General features: G+C 51.0%; 1 long non-coding RNA gene across 1 annotated transcript; it reads right to left on the bottom strand.

The window, feature by feature from the left end:
- Positions 1 to 300: 300 nt before the first annotated feature.
- LOC131482451 (uncharacterized) lies at positions 301 to 17212 on the bottom strand. The gene is made up of 3 exons (XR_009247007.1): positions 17118 to 17212; positions 11979 to 12058; positions 301 to 393 (listed from the first exon to the last, which is right to left on the bottom strand). It is a non-coding gene; the product is annotated as an uncharacterized LOC131482451 (long non-coding RNA).
- Between the last annotated feature and the right edge of the window lie 1463 nt (positions 17213 to 18675).

The following is an 18675-nucleotide window of genomic DNA, read 5'->3' as shown; positions in this document are numbered from 1 at the left end:
CTGCTGTGCACCTAACTGGCCGTCAGCATCTTCTAAGATCATGTGGGCGGACCCTTCGGCACCTCTGGCCAACACCCCAACTCCCAGTTCTCCCCAAAGGCCCAGGCTCCTCAGTCCATTCTCATTCCAAGTGCTGTGCACCCAGACACCAGGCTAGAAACGACATTTGCAGCCTTCCTTGTGACTGGGGCAGACACGCCAGCCGTGGGATTACATGGGAGCCAATGGGGTGCGACTGGAAGTGTCCCATGCCATTTCTAGGTTAGTGCCTTAAGATAACCCACCTTGATCTCATCCTATGCTCATTGAGACGGAGCAACAGCAGCAGCACCTTGCAGGCAGAGATGGACGCTCCACGCTGAGGACGGCTGTGCCGAGCGGCCACCAGGGCCCCTGAAAGGGTGAATGGAGTGGGCTTAGTCACCCTTGGAGGATCACACCTGTCTTTGTGAGAGAGAGACGCTAGCTCACATATGCCATTGCAGTTCTGTCCATCCCCGTGACCCGTGACAGCTGCGCTCCAGCTGACCCTGCCCACAGGGAGGAATGCCCGCAGCTCTTCTTGAACAGCCTCTGGAGCTGTCACCTTGTCCAACAGTTACAGCGGCCCCTGTGAGTCTGGAAGGCACGTGGTCAGCACCACACTTCACAGGGGAGGACTCCAAGGCGCAGAGAGGGCAGGATTGCATCCAAGGTCACGGGTGCAGGGCGGGACTGGAAGTGTCGCCCCTTGCCTCCCCGGGCAGTGGTTTTCACTCTGCCATAATGCTTTGAATCAAGACCATCATGTTGTTATTAAAATATTTACTTGCATGAAAAATTTCTATTACCTGAGACTCATGTATTATAGATGGAATCAGTAGCTTAGAAGGAAATAAACAAGAAGAATCACTTTAATAACAAAAGCTATGCAGATAAATTCCTCATTTCAGCAAGCTCTTGGCGGTCCCAAATAAACATATCATTTTTATCAGGCACGAGCTCTAGAAGCAACGTCTTCAGGAAATATGTCAAAAGAATCTCGCTGGCTACACTCCTTTCTGGAGGAAAGACATCCAACGGTGGCAGGTGAGTGAGGACGCACTGGGCGCAGACCGCCAGCAACAAGGGGGAGGTCCTTCCCGCGTCTGACAACAGGAGAGTTGGGGGTGGGGGGAGGCTGAGTGACCCAAGGCTGATCAGTTTCCTTCTCTGTCTCCCTTGGGCTGCCTCACGGGGCTGTAAAAGGATGGGGGGTTTCTTAGCAGGTGCCTAGCACTGTGTACTGATCAAGTGTGACCCCGTTCAATGTTGTCACTGCTGTGTTAAGTCACGATGTGGAGGAGAGGGAGGGAGGGAGACGGAGAAGGAAGGAGAGAGAGAAGCTGGAGAACGGGAATGTACTGGTCACTGGCAGAGGGTAAGGGGTGTGTGGGGTGGAGGTGCAAACTGTAGCAGTGCATGCATTCATGTGTGTGTGTGATGCATATGTCTGAGAGGGCTTTAAAAAGTTAGCAGGGGCCCGGCGCAGTAGCCTAGCAGCTAAAGTCCTCACATTGAATGCGCCAGGATCCCATATGGGCACCGGTTTGTGTCCCAGCAGCCCCGCTTCCCATCCAACTCCCTGCTTGTGGCCTGGGAAAGCAGTCAGGGACGGCCCAAAGCCTTGGGACCCTGCATCCACATGGGAAACTCGGAAGAAACGCTGGCTCCTGGCTTCGGATTGGCTCAGCTCCAGCCATTGTGGCCACTTGAGGAGTGAACCATCAAACAGAAGGTCTTCCTCTCTGTCTCTCCTCCTCTCTGTGTATCTGCCCTTCCAATAAAAATAAATCTTTTTTTTTTAAAAAAAGAAAAATTGAATGAAAAGATAATTCACATTTTCTTTGAGCTTTCTGCAGCCCTGTGTGTATGCGCGTGGGTGTGTGACTGCATCCCCGTGGTCCTGCTCGCATGTTCAGAAGTATAGCACGAGTCAGGCCTGGTCCAATAGCCTAGTGGCTGAAGTCCTTGCCTTGCATGCACTGGGATCCCATATGGGCGCCGGTTTGTACCCCAACTGCTCCACTTCCCAACCAGCTCCCTGCCTGTGGCCTGGGAAAGCAGTAAAGGACGGCCCAAAGCCTTGGGACCCTGCACTTATGTGGGGGACCTAGAAGATGCTCCTGGCTCCTGGGTTTGGATTGGCTCAGCCCCAGCCGTTGTGGGTGCTTGGGGAGTGAACCACTGGACGGAAGATCTTCCTCTCTGTCTCTCCTCCCCTCTGTATATCTGCCTTTCCAATAAAAATAAATAAATCTTCCAAAAAAGAAGTATGTCATGAGTCATTTTAAGACAGAGACTGTGGAGTCTTGGACAGGACTAATTTCCCTGGATGCTGTCCATGGCCCTCCACAGAGGAACTTTCTAGATGTCTCTCTCAACTCCTGCACTTGACAGAAGGAACAAGCCAGAAGAGTCACCACTTCAGGGGTGATTGCGCCCAGTGAAAATGTCCTGCCAGCCCCGGGGTTGGGCTGTGCAAACGAGACCAGGAATTAACCTTGTACACTGAACAGCCTTGTGCCTTGAACAGCCCTCGTCTGTACTTTACAATTAATTAAGGGCCCACCAGGGGCTGAGTCTGCAGAAGATAATTACGCCTCCTACCGGGGCTTGAGGGAGTCTCCCCAGTGCGGGCCCCTCTTCCCCCTGGAAAATTAAACCAGCACTTACATTATCAGATTGCTTCTAAATGAGTAAAGGACTGAATGTTGACATCCGGGGCTCATTTTGGCAAGAAAGAGGCAAAGTGACAAGCTGTTTTGTCACACGCTTATTTGAGCAGAACATTTTGAGGAATGTCCCTGGGCTCGTGTGTGCAGAGGAGCCGCTGGGCAAGAGAAATGCCTGAGATGACCAAACGTGACAGGACTGTTTGCCGTCGCCCCCTAGGCCTGAGCCTGGGAAAAGAGGAGTCACTTCCGTCTTCGGCTCTTAGGCTGTGGGAGGCTGGGGAAGCCAGGACTGCATGGTTGGGAAGTAGCGCACGTGGCAACAGGCACTAGATTTGCCTAAAAGCTCGCATCGAGACTGGCAGGCCCTCCAGCGAGTGCCTCCAGGCTCACAACCTTAGCTAAGCCTGCCTTAGGAATGGCTCTCTCTCACAGCACTCCTGGCTGGGGCCAGTGCTGGTGGGGACAGTTGACTCCGGGATGTGGTGGTTGTAAAATGCACCCTCACATATCTGCTATGTTTCCTGCTAACAGGTGGAGTTTCATTCCACGTTGTGTGAGCAGGCACTGGGGTCAGTGCCTTGATCCTGCTAAAGAGACCACGACCAGGGAGACCATGTGTGACTTTCTGGATTTACCCACAAAACGCGGTCCAGTTTCTTCCTTGTCTGTCCCTGGGGGAGCCAGCTGCCGTGCCTGCACAGAGGCACTGAAGTGTTCACCAACAGCTTCGTGAGTGGGCCATCCCAGATTCAGGCCCCTCCAGCCCCACCTAGTCAAGCCTGCAGGTGATGGTGACAACTGTTCTGGGTGACATCCTGCCTGCAGAACTCTTTTTTTTTTTTTTTAAGATTTATTCATTTTATTACAGCCAGATATACAGAGAGGAGGAGAGACAGAGAGGAAGATCTTCCGTCCGATGATTCACTCCCCAAGTGAGCCGCAACGGGCCGATGCGTGCCGATCCGATGCCGGGAACCTGGAACCTCTTCTAGGTCTCCCATGCGGGTGCAGTGTCCCAATGCTTTGGGCCGTCCTCAACTGCCTTCCCAGGCCACAAGCAGGGAGCTGGATGGGAAGCGGAGCAGTTGGGGATTAGAACCGGTGCCCATTTGGGATCCCGGGGCTTTCAAGGCGAGGACTTTAGCTGCTAGGCCACGCCGCCGGGCCCTGCAGAACTCTTGACCCTGAGGCAGGACCGTCCAGCAAAGTGGCTCTCAAATTCCTAAGACACCAGGGAGGATAAAGACTTGCAGTGCCGAGTGACTAAAGTTTTGGGGTAATGCATATGGAGGCTGTCTGGTTTCCCGACATTGGCATTCCTTCCACAGTTCCCTGGGCTGCTGGGAGTCTTAGTCCAAGATGGGTTCGGCTTTTCTCAACGGATGACTGACTCATTACCGGCTTCCGGCCCCACATCTCGTCACCGTTTGTGTCTGCAGTTTCTGAGTCCCAGCCCCAGGCTCTGAAGGGCAGACACCTTCTCTGCTTCCGCAGCTGCCGCCAAGCCTGTGGCATCTCCTCCGTGCGACTACAGGGTAATGGTTCGCCTGTGTCCCGACAGCCGCTCGCTTGCCTGCTTGCTCGCGGGGAATTCACAGACACCCCTTCTCTCGTCTTTGTCAATGTGTATTTATCTCTTAGGCAGCCCTTTTAGTTTTCATTTTAGTAGGCTCTTAGGTGAGAGAGGAAATAAATGACTGCGACTAATTAGGAGTTTTGATGTATAATTGGAAACAATATCAAGAAAATTCATGCCAATGTCAGGAAAACAAAGGCTTCTGGTTAATTTTCGCATCACCAAAAACAGATAAGCCACCTGTGAGGTGTGTCTTCATTTCTATTCTCAAAAGTTCACAGGTCACAGTAGTGAGCGGGGTTGGTCTTGACGACCAAGGCTGTTCCTCGTCGTGCAGCAGGGTTTACTTCCGCGAGGCATCCCATTTCATACACAGCAGGCGAGTTCATCAGCTATTTCCGTGTGACAAAGCTTCAGATGAAGGCCGGGAGCCTTAATGAACAAATAATTAGTTTTAAGAGCATAAGTCGACACAAAAGCACAACTAATGCCGTTTTAATTGCTTTTGCTCTCACATCTTTAGCAAACACACAATCGCGTGTCTTGTGGAATCATAGTCATCTTTCATCTGCAGCTCTGGCCTATCAGGGACCAGAGGTCCCGTCTTAACCAGACGTGCGGCCAGGCAAGACCTTGGCCTTGGTCCATCTATTTGCTGGCCTGCAGATCATCCCTAGCGTGGAAAGCATACAACAGCTAATCATACCCTCTTGAGACCATTCCAAAATTGAGTCGTCATTTCTTTTTAAAAAAACTTTATATTTGATGATTTTTACATAGTTGATTAGGGTGCCAAGGGTCAAGGGCTAGAGGAAAGTGGGTGAGACCATTGTTTACACATTCTGTTTTTCTTCCTGTATCTGGGGGAAGGAGGGAGATAACTAAAGTTTTCAAAAAAGCCAAGGGCACAGAATATCCACAGGGGTGTACTTGGGGAGTGAATGTATGCAGTGAGAGAGAACTGGAGATGAGAGACATCTCAACGGTGCAGCCGTGTAACTATGCCAAGTGAACACGCGTCTCAGGCGAATGCAGAGGGTGCCGTGTACAGAACCACAATGACACCTTGGTGGGGATCCTGGCTGGGAGTCTGCAAACTCCATCTATGGGTCGGCAGTGAGTCCTGAAGCCCGGCTGAAAGACCCTCATCTTCCGTGTTTCCAAATTGCTTCACTTTTGTTTCAAGAAAGCCAGCTTTTAGGAACTTTATTAAACATTTGAATAGATGATTTCGGAAGTGTGTAGCCTTTTACGCCTCTCAATCATTCCTCTGCTCACTGAGCTGGCAAACAGTCCACACACAGCAGCTCTGTGTCCACCCTGGAGGCACCAAGAACCAGATCCTAGGCCCTGAGGCTCATTCAGGGCCCAACAGGTGTCTGTGAAACAGCCCATCCCCTATAACATGGAGAAACAGATCACACTGCATGCACAGTACTTTTTTTTAACTCCCATCAGTTGGCTCATTCCTCCAAGGCCTGCAATGGCTGGTACTGGAGAGCAGCCAGAGCCAGTATCCAGCAACTCGATCTGGGTCTCCCAAATTAGGCAGGAACCTCATTTCTCGAGCCATGGAGGCTGCCTCCCACAGTCTGCTGGAGTCAGGTGCCTGAGGCAAGTTTAAACCCCAAGTGTCTGATGTGGAAGGCGGGTGTCTTAACTGCTTGGCCAAGTGCTCGCCCCTCTCGGGGTCAGTGAGCTACCTGCATTTCCCACAGTCTTCTTTGGTTGTAGCCATCTGCCTTTATGGCAGGGACTCCGACCTCGGCCTGCACGCAGTGGGCCCTAGGTGAACGCTCTTCGGTATCTCCACTGCAGCTAACGCCAGCATAGCTGACACCCATCCGTGTTGCTGACACAGGATGTGCTTGGCGGGTGAAGGGGAGTGCTCCATCTATCTGAGACAGACGCAGCGGGGACAAGGCAGTGAGTATGCTGACGTCCAGGCTGCTTTCAGCTGTACACCTTCCAGCAAATGCCTGGGTGGTTGTCTTCACTACACCCACAGGCGGGGCACTGCCCGGGCAGGTGCAGCCAACCTAACCTGTCAACCCCAGCAACAGGTTGCAGTTTGGAAAGTTGATGTAACTGATCATGCTGTCAGCTGTGACTGAAGCTGTGGTGCGCTGTGCTCCTTTGCCATTGAGGGGCGGTTCAGCTGCCTCCCTGGCTGTGTCAGCTGTGTGACAGCCAGCGCCCACCCCTCCACTCCAAGCCCTGCTTGGAGAGGCTTCACCAGCGGAGTACAGGCAAGTAGCTCGCAGGAATCAGAAAGGATTTAGGCTTTGCCAGGGAGTGTCCAAGAATGGTAACGGGGCTCTAACTCGTGGCTTCGAGGATTCTGTGCCACGGCTCGCTGGCTGCCTCTCCAGTGCAGATGGAAGTGGTTGTAGCTAGCTGGTGGTCAGGTGGCATGTGCAGGTATGTGAGTCGCATCCACACATGGCTCACAGCTCTCTTAAGTTGCCACTTCATGTCTCTGGGCCTTCGTCCTCATGCGACGCTGGCATCTTTGTCTTGGACTTGCACACAGCTCTGAGAGCAGAGCCAGCAGGGGCTTCCCCTGCAGCTGATGAGCGTCAGAGCACACATCCTGGGTTCTGGGAGCCCGGCAATGATCCTCGCACCACACATCTTCCCTTCTGAATCTTGCCTTGCCTCCTCCCTGGCTTCCAGCCATAGATTTTAGAGGTATCTGAGTATGGATGATGGTGGAGTTACCATGGAAACCTAGGCTACATTAAATCGTGTTAATGGGTTGTAGCCAACTTTGTTTTTTCTGAAACAGACTTGACCAGAATGGAAAATATCAGAATGCATCATGCATCACAAGTAAAAGGATAAATATTGTTTTTCTTTGTGTTTATCATTATTTTGGGAGAGAAAGGGGGTTCTTCCTGCTGTTTACTCTTGAAATGCCCCCCACACCAGGTGGAGCTGGACTGAAGAGAGGAGCTGGCAGCCTTCCCCACGCCTGCGCTGTGGGCGGCAGGGACCTAATCACCTGAGCTAGCAACGCTGCGTCCCAGGGTCTACTTGAGCAGGAAACTGGAAGCTGGAGTTGTAGGGACTTAGACCCTGCATGCCCCATGCTGGACCAGACACCTTCCCCACGGGCCACAACTGTGTAACGGAACCTGTGGGTGCAGATGCTGGGTCATACTGGGAATGCATCTTACTTAGCTCAGTGGGACTCGCTGTGATTCTTGGGGTTCCTGGTACTGGACTGACAGTTGGGGTGACCTGTAGTTAGCCCTTTCTTTACTGTGTCATCACCCACACCTGTGGCCTGCCCCTCACTCAGGCCAGTCCCGTGTCTTGTGGCTCTGCCAGTAGCTGCTCCACAGCCTGCCACTGGTCCTGCTGCCCCCCCCATCACATCTGGCACCCCACGTTTAGAGTCCTCAAGGCTCTGTGGGGGGACCTTGCCACCCTCTTCCCTGTCCATGAATGGATCACAAGCTATGTCTTTTGTTCACTGCCCGCTTCCTCCTCTTCCTCTTGTAAGGAGCTCTGTCATTAATGCTGGGCTCGGGCGGCAAAGCCGGGATAAGCTCCCCCGAAACCCTCAGCTGCAAGCACACCTACAAAGCCCCCTTGCCAGTGACGTGATCTATCTGCAGCCTCTGAGGGTTATTAGGTTGTGGGCATGTGGGGGAGGAGTGTATTTTGCTTCCATGGGGAAAAAAGTGGGTTTTGGTGTGGGTTACAGGCAGAGGCACCTGCCTCAGCAACTGAGCTGTTTTCTATGAGAGAGATGGGTTTTGAAGGGAGAGAGATTAGGCTGGACTTGTGGCATAGTAGATAAAGCCTCCGCCTGCAACACTGGCATCGCACACGGGGGCTGGTTCAAGTCCCAGCTGCTCTACTTCCAATCCAGCTCCCTACTAATGTGCCTGGGAAAGCAGTAGGGGATGGCTCAAATGCTTGGGCCCCTGCATCCTTATGGGGGACCTGGAAGAAGCTCCTGGCTTCAGCCTGGCCCAGGCCTGGCTATTGTGGCTATTTGGGGAGTGAACCAGGGGATGGAAGATTTTCTGCCCTCCTCTTCCTCACTCTGTAACTCTGCGTCTCAAATGAATAAATAAAAATATACAGGGAGATTTGGGATCATTCTAATTGAGTGTGGGATCTTCCTGGGATGTCAGCAGGATTTCCTGCACCAGGTGGGAAATTAGGTGTTTCATTCTTCCCCAGTTCTGTTTCTGATTAGTTGGGCCATTCTAGTTACTTAGCTCATGAATCAGGAGACGGAGCAGGACGAGCTGCAGGGACTGTGCTGACATCCACACATACCCCAGGAGCAGAGTCTGGCAGTGACCCTCTGTGCCTCCTTGGGGTTCCCCAAGGGCAACCTGGGCTGGCTTTTCTCTGCCAGGCTTCTGAGGTGCTCAGACCAGCTACTGCGCTCCACCCAGATGCAGCGCAGGCGTCAGAGTGCAGAGGCTCATGGCCCCGGAGGAGCCCTGGGTCAATGACGGGTCGGAGGGAGGTGTGTGGTGCAGAGGTGAGGCTGCCCCATGGGGCGCCACACCCCTGTCCCAGAGGCTGACTATAGTCCCAGCTCCTCTGCTTCGGAGCCAGCTTCCTGGGAGGGTGGCACCCTGGGAGGCAGCAAGGGACAGCTCAGGTTCTTGCGGGGTGGGGGACTCAGAAAAAGGTCTGCCTGGTCCAGCTTGCATCTTGCAGGCATTTGGGGAAGTGAACCAGCAGACGAAACACCTTTTTCTGTCCCTGTCTCTTTGCCTTTCAAATACAATGAAAATACATTTTAGGATTTTATTATTATTATTATCATCATCAAAACGTAGTTACAGAAAGAAGACAGGGAGGGAGGGAGGGAGAGATAGAGAGAAAGAGGGAGAGAGGGAGAGAAAGAGGGAGAGAGAAAGAGAGAGTGTCTTTCACCTGCTGGTTCAGTCCCCAAACAGCCACAATGGCCAGAGCTGAGCTGATCTGAAGCCAGGAGCGTCTTCCAGGTCTTCTACATCTGTGCAGGGGCCCAAGGATCAGAGCCACTGCCTTTCCAGACCATAAACAGGAAGTATAAAATGAAAACAAATTTTAAAAAATTTGAAAATGCGTAGATAAACCCTGTTGCCTTGCCTGCATGAGGAGGGTGGGCTCCACAGCCCCTGTGCAATGTGGTGGGGTGCTCCTGAGCTCACGGACATCAACTCGTGTCCCCCTCTGCTACGGTGCTTGCTCCCAGACAGACCACCTGTTCTCAAACTCTGATCGCAGAATCGGCTTCTGGAGGAGCCAGAGGGAGATACAACAGAAGGTTTAGTTGGTGGTGATGGTGGGGAGGAGGGACTTAACATCTTCTGTGACGAGACACCGTGTGAGCTAAGAGTTTTGTACAGGCAGCACTGCTTGTTCCAGCACATAAAATTCTCAGCAAGACGGGCCCGTCTTCCTTCGACGAATTCTAAAATAGACTCTCCTTGCCTTGTGCAAAACCCAGCTCTCGACACGCCATCCAGAAAACTCTCTTGTTGCAAAGAGTCACGCATTTGTTATGGGTGTTTGTCTGTGGAACGGATATGGAATTTTAATGGCCATGGGAAAAGGGTGATGTTCTTGGTTCCCAGAACTGAGTGCGTTTTCTGACTCCAGGCACCTGCTGGAAGGAGGCAGGCAGCTTCCTTTCTCCCAGTCCGTGTTCTTCTAGCTCATCTTTTGGGTTCTAGTGCTCACTTAGTCATCACCCACTCCGGCCTTCCTCCTTCCTCCCCAGCCCCAAGGCTACTTCTGCGATGGGCTGCAGGTGGCAGGCGAGGTGCGGCCCTGTGTCCGTCTGCTGTGAACTGCATGGCTATAGGAACCCGGCCAGTCCCAGCTCTTATCCAGGATGCCCAGGAAAGCTGGCTGCCTTCTCTTTGTGGCACATCATATTTCTCTGATGGTGGCAGTGTCTTTAATCCCTCATGTCAGCTACTGACTTGGGGCCCTGAGATGTTGGGGTTCCTCTTCTGCTTCCCCAAGAATCAGGCTTCCTTTCAGGCCCAAATCTGTACCACTCCAACCCATACTGTATATTGGTTTCCCAGGTTTCCAACCAGCAAACAGCACCCAAGTCTTCCCTGTTGTCAAACCCCGTTTTCCTGTATGCTTTGCTCTGTCCTGTGGTGAAGGCTCAGCCACACCCCTCACCCCTGCTCTGTACCCTTCCCCCAGCGTGGGGCTTTTCCTAACCTTCAGGCCAGGAGGGTTCAGAGCAGATGGCGAACTAGCTCTGCCCTTGTCCATCAGCTATCCCATCTCACAGCCCTTGTCTGTGACTCAGAAGCTGAGAAAGCAGTATTACAGTTGGCTGGTCCTGACAGTGTGCATGTGGGTGTCAGAGTGACCTCAGTCCTCACATTTGAATGGGGTGGTCTTTGTGTGCGGCATCCTAGGGAGGACAGCGCCTTCTGTCCTATTGGATGGCCAGGATTGCCCACTCCTCCAGGTGACTTTACAAGCAGATGCAAACAGGTGCCTTGAGCTTAAAAGCATCCTGCTGTCCTAGAGGGTGAGAGTGGCCACTGCTGACCGTGACCCTGACAAAGTCTGTCTGTTCTGGTTCTAAGAAGCAGCCCAGGGGCCTGTCCCAGAGTGTGTGTCCCCTGGGGAACCCGCCTGGAGTGGAGCTGGGAGGCTCAGCCTTGGGCCTCAAAGCCCATTCTAAATGCATCTCTCAGTGACGCCTGCCTTGTGGCTGTGTGGTTGCCTGCTTGCTTTGCAGCTCACAACAGATGGTGAGGTGGGCTTCTCGGTGGGTCTGGAGCGTGGGCTTCAGAGAGAGCTAATGTTTCTCAGATCTCCTCAGCAGAGTGCCAACTGTGGCAACACCGTGACTCAGGCCAGGAAATGCAAATACACTGCCAGGTGGTGGGATGGGCAGCTTTTTAATTAAGGAGCCCCTACTCAGCTGGCTGGGGGAGGGCAGCAGAGGGAAAGAGTGTGCTCTGTACATAGTTTTTGCACCTGTTACGTTCACATGTTGGGAAACTTTGTCCAAATGGGGTCTAGGCCTCCTCTACTACAGAAGAAGCAACAGTATCTGTGCCTTATTGAATATTTACAACCACTACAAGGCATTGTGCACAACTACACACCTGTGTTGTCTCATTGTATCCTCACAGCAACCTGATGGGTAGATGCTGCTGCTAAGCCCATTTAACAGAGGGGGAAGTTGAGGATGAGGGGAGAACAGCTCAAGCTTATATAATGCAGACGTAGGATAAGCCTCAGTTAATCATGTGCAACATGGGTCCGTTCTATGTTTCTCACGGCATTATTGTGCAGGTGAAATTAAATCAGGTGGAGCCAAAACAAAGCATCTTGGAGTGTGCCAATTGGTCAATGGTTGGATGCCTATTGTGGTGGTTAATTTTATGAGAGTTGGAAGTTTGGTCAAACATTATTGGAGATGTCTGGGTGAAGGCATTTCTTTTCTATATAGAGTCTCAGAGTCACCAGTAGAGGAGAGAGAAAGAGAAAAGCACCAATCTTCCATCCACTGGTTCACTGCCCAGATGGCTGCAAAGGCCAGGGTCGGCCAGATCGAAGCCGGGAGACAGGAACTTCTTCCGGCTTGGTTACATGGGTGGCAGGGCCTAACCACTCTGCTGCTTTCTCAGGACACACCTTCAGCATCCAGGCTGGAGCTGAGTCTCCACTGTGAAGTGTGAAGTAGGTGGAAAGTGAAGCCTACTCACTGTGCAGTTGAGAGGTGGGGCCCCTGGAAGAAGATCAAGATTAGGTCACATCATCAGGGTGAAGCCCTCATGGATGAGTCCTGCTGGATTTACAATGAGAGAAAGAGAAAGAGAAAGAGAGAGAGAGAGAGAGAGAGAGAGAGAGAGAGATTGATTGGTTCATGATGCAAGCACCTGCTCCCTCATCTCATCACAGGGTGCTGTCCAAAAGACGACCCTCACCAGGTACAGTCCCCGACCATGAGCCAAAGCAGATGCTCCTCTGTAACTTCCCCAGCCTGCAGTGTTATTTGTAAAGCAAAATAATCTGGGATGGACCGCTGTCCTGGAGAGAGTGAGGTGTCTCTGGATGATGGCAGAGTCCTGGGTGGCTGCCAGGTGGTTGACAGGCACATCATGCTCTGAGCTGTTGCTGCCCTAAGGAGCAAGGCATGCTGGGATTGCGTCCCCCCACTCGCCAGGGCTCAGCAGAGAGGCAGTGGGAACTGCAAGCCATGTCTGGGCATCGGGAAAGGGAGGACAGTCAGCTCTAGTTCTGTGGCTTTGCTCGGTACAGTTACAGCAAAGTGTCACACACTGGCTCATCTGTGCAGAACCACCTTTGTCTTACATTCTGGTGGCTGAAAAGTTCAAAATCAAGACACTAGCAGATCTGATGTCTGCCAAGGACCTGGTCTTTGCTTCCAACATGGTGTCTTGCTTGAAGCATTTTCCAGAAGGCAGGGCTGCTGGGCTTCACATAGCAGGGCAGGAAATCCACTCCTGAACCCTTTTATGGTATGAATTCAGACCTTGATACTCTCATTAGGCCCTACCTGTCAACACGGTCGCATTTGGAATTCAGTTTTAACATGGGTTTTGCGGGGAGCAGGGGGGCAGCATTTGACCTACTGGTTAAGATGCCAGTGAGGATGCCAGCATCTCACACTGAAGTGTCTGGTTTTGATTCCCAGCTCTGCTTCAGACCCCAACTTCCTGCCAACGTGCACTCGGAGGGACAGCAGGTAATAGTAGCTCAGGGGTTGTACTTGTGAATCGAATTCTTAGCTTTTGGGGACTGAACCAGTGAATGGAGGTTTCACTTATCTCTTTTCTTCCTCTCCCTTGTAAATAAACACATACATTAAAATAACAAGAATTTCGGAGAAGACCAAAGCTTTCAGACTCTAGCAGGCATTAGCTTGCAATGAACGCCTGCCTCACAGCCTTGTCTCTGGGCTCTGCCAGACCAGGACTGAAGAAGGTCACACGAGCTTTGATATCCCCTTCCTGCTCTGGCAGTTCGTGATCCTCCAAATGGCAGACATCGAGGTACAGCAAAATGAGAGCAAACTGGCTCGCTCTACTGGGACAGCATTCGTCTTTCTATAAATTTTTAAGTTGCGAAAGCAACACCCACGCCTCATGAATATTCGATGGGCACAGAGCAGGAGAGAAAGTCAAGTCCCTGCTCTCCCAGTCCTGCTCCCCAGGGGCAATGACAGCTAAGCCCGTGGAGGTGTCCCTTTGTCAACTTTTACTCTAGCATCTCTTACTCTACTCTAACATCTTCCAAACTGTAACCGTGGCCAATGAAATCTGAACCATGGACACTGGAAGCCTAGGTTGGCTCTGAATTCAGACCTGGAAGCCACCGACTGCAGTTGTATGCATAGAGGGCCTATCAGGAAGTGTCCGGGGAGGGGAAATCTTGGAGTTGTGACAAAAGCTGGGCAGATGGAAGGACCCAGAGGAGCCCGCGCTATGCCTTGCCTCTCACAAAGGCATTGATTTTCAGCTTACTCTAATAAGCTGAAATGGCACTTGCATGTTAATTTGCTAGGCTTCAAATCTTTCCATCCTGGCCTTAGGCTCTGCGCAATTTGGCAAAGAAATCTTATTCATTCCCTTGATTTTATCTACCTGTGATGGAGGCCTGGGTCACATGGCTTTTCACTATGGGGTGTGTGTGTTTCTCTCTGAGTGTACATACACATTTGTGCATCTCTGTGTACATGCTCATGTGCAATCAATGAGGGAGGTTTGTGGGAAAGGACCAGCTGCCCCTGGCTGCAGGGGGCTTTCATCCAAGATGGCACCATGGATGCAAGTCCACGGCATCTGGGTGGACTTCCTGGGGAAAAAGAAGCCCTGTGTATCACTCTGGGATGCTCTTGGGAGGAGCTGAGCTTTAAGTTCTATCAGCTAGGGTTATTTGTTCATCAGATCACCAGGGAACCTGCCCTGACTGGAGGCCAAGAGGCTGCAGGGCTCCCCTGGTTAGGTCCTTGGCGGGTCTGCCCATGTGTAGTAGCCAGGGCACTCTCTGTGGACAGTCAGCATCTGTGAGCTCCAAAGCAGTTGTAGCATTGACATGCTGAGTCTTCAGCCCTGCCCTCCTCAAGCCTCCAGACATGGCCTGCCTTGTGTACAGCTTCATTTATTCCTATTTTTTTTATCTGAACAGAATCACACTATATATTTTTCTATATCATTGTCCCAAGCATGTCTCTACATCTCAATACCTATATAGACCTACTTCAGTCTGTAATATTCCACAGAATACAAGGTTTTCATGAAAGAAAGAAATAGAAGATGACACCAAAACATGGAAAGACATGACATGCTCATGGATTGGTAAAATCAATATCACCAAAATATCCATACTACCAAGAGTAATTTACAGATTTAATGCGACAAAATACCCATAACATCCCAGATCTAGAAAAAATGGGGGCAATAAGTCAACTGGCTAATCCCCCACCTTCAAGCTCTGTCATCCCATATGGGTGCTGGTTCATGTCCCAGCTGCTCCACTTCTCACCCAGTTCCCTGATTGTGGCCTGGGGAAGCAATGGAGGTGGCCCAAGTCCTTGGGATCCTGCACCCAAGTGGGATTGCAGCCATTTGGTGAGTGAACCAGTGGATGGAGGATCTTTCTGTATCTCCCCTTCTCTCTGTACATCCGTCTTTCCAATAAAAATGAATATATATTAAAAGAAAAGAAAAATGATGCTAAAATTCACACGGAAACACAAGAGACCCTGAATAGCTAAAGCAATCTTCAACAATAAGAACCAAGCGGGAGGCATCGCAATACCTCAAGATGAACTTCAGGGCAGCTGTAATCAAAACAGCCTGGGACTGGCATAGAACAGACAGGAAGCAATGGAACAGAGTGAAAATCCCAGGAACGAACCCAAACATCTACTACTAACTTATGTTTGACAAGTGAACCAAAATGAATCCGGTGGGAAAGGACAGTCTCTTCAAGCAATGGCGCTGGGACAACTGGATGTGTGCATGCGGAAGAAACAAACAAGATCCCCACCTTACACAGCACACAAAAATCAGCTCTAAACCCATGACCTGACACCATCAAATCACCAAAGGAAAACATAGGGAACACTCTGCAAGACAAAAGCACAGCCAAAACCTCTTAGAAAAGACCCCAAAAGTACAGGTAATTAAAGTAGGAAATCAACAAATGAGATGATATCAAGTGAAGAAGCTTCTGCACCGCAAAGGAAATTGTCAATAAAGTGAAGAGGCAGCAACAGAATGGGAGAAAATATTCACAAGCTATGCAACAGATAGAGGACTAACAGACATCCAAGATTTACAAAGAATTGCAGAAACGTAACAGCAAAGCAACAATCCAGGTGAGAAATGGGCAAGGGACATCAAGCAGGCATTTTTCAAAAGACAATATTCAAGTGGCTGATAGACGCATGAGAAAAATGCTCAGGTTCTCTAGGTAACAGGGATATGCAATTAAAATCCACACCGAGATCCCACCAAACCCCAGTGAGACTGGCCATCTACCAAAATCAGAAAGCAGTAAGTGCCGGCAAGGATGTGGTGGGGGAAGGCACCCCACTGTTGGTGGGAGTGTGGACTAGTGCAACCCCTGTGGAGGTCAGCATGAAGATTCCTTAGCTACCCAAACACAGATGTACTGTATGGCCCAGCCATCCCACTCCCGGGAATAGATCCAAACCAAATGAAATCTGCATATGACAGTTACCCGCAAGCCCCCGTTTGCAGCAGTACAATTCACAATCGCTAAAATATGGAACCAGCCCAGATGCCCACCAACTCATGACTGGACAGAGGAAAAGTAGTGCTTATAGACCATGGAATACCACTTGGCCATCAAGAAGAATGAAGTATAGACCCCGCTGGAAACCATCATACTTAGTGAAATCAAGCCAGCCACAAGGACAAGTGCGTTTGCACTCCTGAGTAATAGGATTCCATCTGTATTTAATTTAATTTTACCTTTTAACAAAGATTTACTCAGGAGTGCAAACGCACGCTGCATACATCAGTCAGTTGTGGGTTTGCTAATGTCACACACAGAGATGATGGTGTTTGTTCTCCATGTATTAGTCATCACAGATCAGGGAGAACATACGATGTTTGTCCTTGTGGCTGGCTTGATTTCACTAAGTATGATGGTTTCCAGCAAATGTTCATGGAAAAAGGTGTTAGCATGTAAGTTTACCCAAGGACCAGCTTTTCCCTGTCCCCTCCTTGCCCCTCACTCCTAGCCTCTGAGAACCACCGTTCTAGTTCTATGTCTATGGGATCATCTGTCTTTCAAGACTCCATGTGAGCAAGATCATGTGCCATTTGTTTTCCTCTGCCTGGCTTATTTCATCTAACAGCAAGTCTTCCAGCGTCTCCCACCTTGTTATTCAAACACAAACTTTATCTTCTTGATGGCCGGGTGGTAATCCATTTATACACGTTCCATTGTCCGATGTCAACACGTATCAAAGCCTTACATGGTTCTCCCTGAATTATACACATCTGTAGAGGTGAAGACGTCAGGACACATGTGTCCCACATCAGATCCTACATCTGATCACAGGCCTGGCTCCCAACTCCAGCTTCCTGCGTAACATAGCCGTTGGGAAGCAGTGTTGATCAAGTGAGTCCCTGCCAACCACTTGGAAACCTGGTGTGAATCCTTAGCCTATCTGGGGGAATGAACCAGCAAGTAAGATATACAATTATTTTGGTGCAAATTATTTTGAAGCCACGCTTTTTTCCCCCACAATATGCATTTTCAGGAACTTCAGACCCTTTATATTGAGTTAGTTCTCCCCGTCAAGCAACGTCCATGTCCCTATCCCCACAGCCTGTGACTGTTACCTTAGAGGGCGAAGGATGTGAGACCTGTGACAGCCCGGAGAGGAGGAGTTGATTCCAGATTATTCAGAGGATGCTGGGTGCCATCCCAAATCTTCCTGCAAAAGAGACACGGAAGAGCAGGTGATGTGTGGTGAAGGGAGGGACCATTGTGACATGGCCACTTGCCCAGAAATGCCAGTGCAGCCACTGTGAGCTGGATGCCAGAGAGGAGCAGAAAGTCCTGGAGAGAGAGGTCCAGAGGGGTGCAGCCCTGGCTGACACTTATATTTCTGGCCTTTAGATCTATGAGACAATCACTTCTGCTTTTTTTTGTTTTCTGCCATCCCATCTGTGGTAACCCACTAAAGCAGCCACAGGAAGCTAACATATTACCCAAGAATGGACTGTTCTAGACTAGACAAGACCACTAAGACTGGGTCCCTGTGCAGCCAGGGCCAGGTCTGCATCTCATGGATGATGGGGTACTGACTTGGGGGGGTCTTGTGGCAGGGGTGCCTGAGAAGCCCCAGTGTTAATTCACAGCTCAGATCCCTGTCAACCTTGAGTGTTGCACCTGAGAACCACGGCCATGGCCTTGGTCCCCCCACCCCATGCTAACCATAGTGAGCATCACGTTTCATCAGACAGCTGGTGTTGGAAGGAAAAATGGGCACGCAGGGCTCTGGCAACGTGACAGGACAGAAACCGTAGTGGAAGAAGGAGGCGGAAACTGCTTGGCGGCGGAGGGAGTGTGAATCCATTCAAACAGCCTCTCCCATCAGCTCAGCCTTTTCCAGCTGGTAAGGTCTCTTCACTTCCCCCTCCTTGCTTGATCCTGGAAGGCAGGTTGGAGGGGTATGGATGGGCTGAGGATGCTTGAGCCATCAGGACTAATCCTGGGAGGAGTCCCAATCCCCCCACCCCATCCATCTCTGCAATAGAAGGCAAGGTTAGCATCAGCCTGGTTAGATCCGGCAGCCCGGGCTGCATGGCGATGGCTGTGGTGGCTCAGGCAGCCTGACCTTGGGTCCTGCTTTGCTCCCTCCATCCTGATTCCATACACTCCTGGCACTCAGGGTTCAGCAGTGGCCCAGTGCAGGAGTCCCAAGCCAGAGTGGGGCTGGCAAGATTGGAGAGAGGGTCTGTGTCCAGCCAAGGGAGAAAGCCATGTGTCGGGTGGTGTTCCCACAACCATGGGAAAGGGCTCTTGCCCGGCCCTTACTTCCCAGGGAATGATCCTAGAACTCTGTGTACCCTTGGCATGTTGCTCCCGGCATGCTGGTGGACACAGTGTGTATATATTTTCGTCTCCCTTCCTCCTCAGGGTTGAGGCACTCGCCCAGGGAGGTGGGTTTCACAGGAGCTGCGTTGTAAGTATTGTGGCCCCTTGTATCCTTCAGGTAGCAAACTAGAGGCCAAAGGCATTCACCACAAAATCATGCCCAATGCCAGCATCTGGAAGCAGTCTCCCAGGTTTCCTCTGGTGGTTGCGTTGACTCAAGTATTTAGTCTTTGATCCAGTGTGATCTGAGTGCTGTAGGCAGTGGGAAAGAGGGCCGATTTCAATCTTCTGCCTACA

Source organism: Ochotona princeps, chromosome 17 (assembly GCF_030435755.1).
Source record: "Ochotona princeps isolate mOchPri1 chromosome 17, mOchPri1.hap1, whole genome shotgun sequence".
Lineage (NCBI taxonomy): Eukaryota > Metazoa > Chordata > Mammalia > Lagomorpha > Ochotonidae > Ochotona > Ochotona princeps.
The sequence above is the reverse complement of the archived record's forward strand: the minus strand, read 5'-3'. Positions and strand labels throughout refer to the sequence as shown.